Here is a 482-nt window from a genome sequence, read left to right as displayed (position 1 = left end):
CACTGGGCTGACGGTGGTTGGAGAGGGAGGCTGGCTAAAGGCAGACAGCACGCGCGCGCACACACACACATACACACCATATACACACGACCATATTTCTTAAATGTATGCATCTCCCAACCTTGGGTGGGTGGGTGGGGAGTGATTAACGCTTTGGAGAACAGAATTAAGAGTCACCAGGATCTCCAGAGGTTGAAAGATAGGAGGAAAACAAGAGGACATTGAACGGGAATTCATTCAGTTAAGAAATACTTATTGAGCACGACTAGCCAGGCGCCACTCCAAGTGCAGAGGACACAGAAATGAGGAAAGAGACAAAATCTCTCCCTCGTGGAGCTCACATTCTAGGGCAGGGAGACTGGCGTAAGTAAAACACATGGTATGTTAGGAAGCGATAGCGCGAGGCAGAAGGCGGAGCAAGCGGGGAAGGGGAAAAGGAATGGCAAAAGGGGGAATGGCCTCAGTGGTTGCAATTTTGGTTT

Source organism: Myotis lucifugus, unplaced genomic scaffold, assembly GCF_000147115.1.
Source record: "Myotis lucifugus unplaced genomic scaffold, Myoluc2.0 scaffold_160, whole genome shotgun sequence".
Lineage (NCBI taxonomy): Eukaryota > Metazoa > Chordata > Mammalia > Chiroptera > Vespertilionidae > Myotis > Myotis lucifugus.
This window is presented reverse-complemented; position numbering follows the sequence as displayed.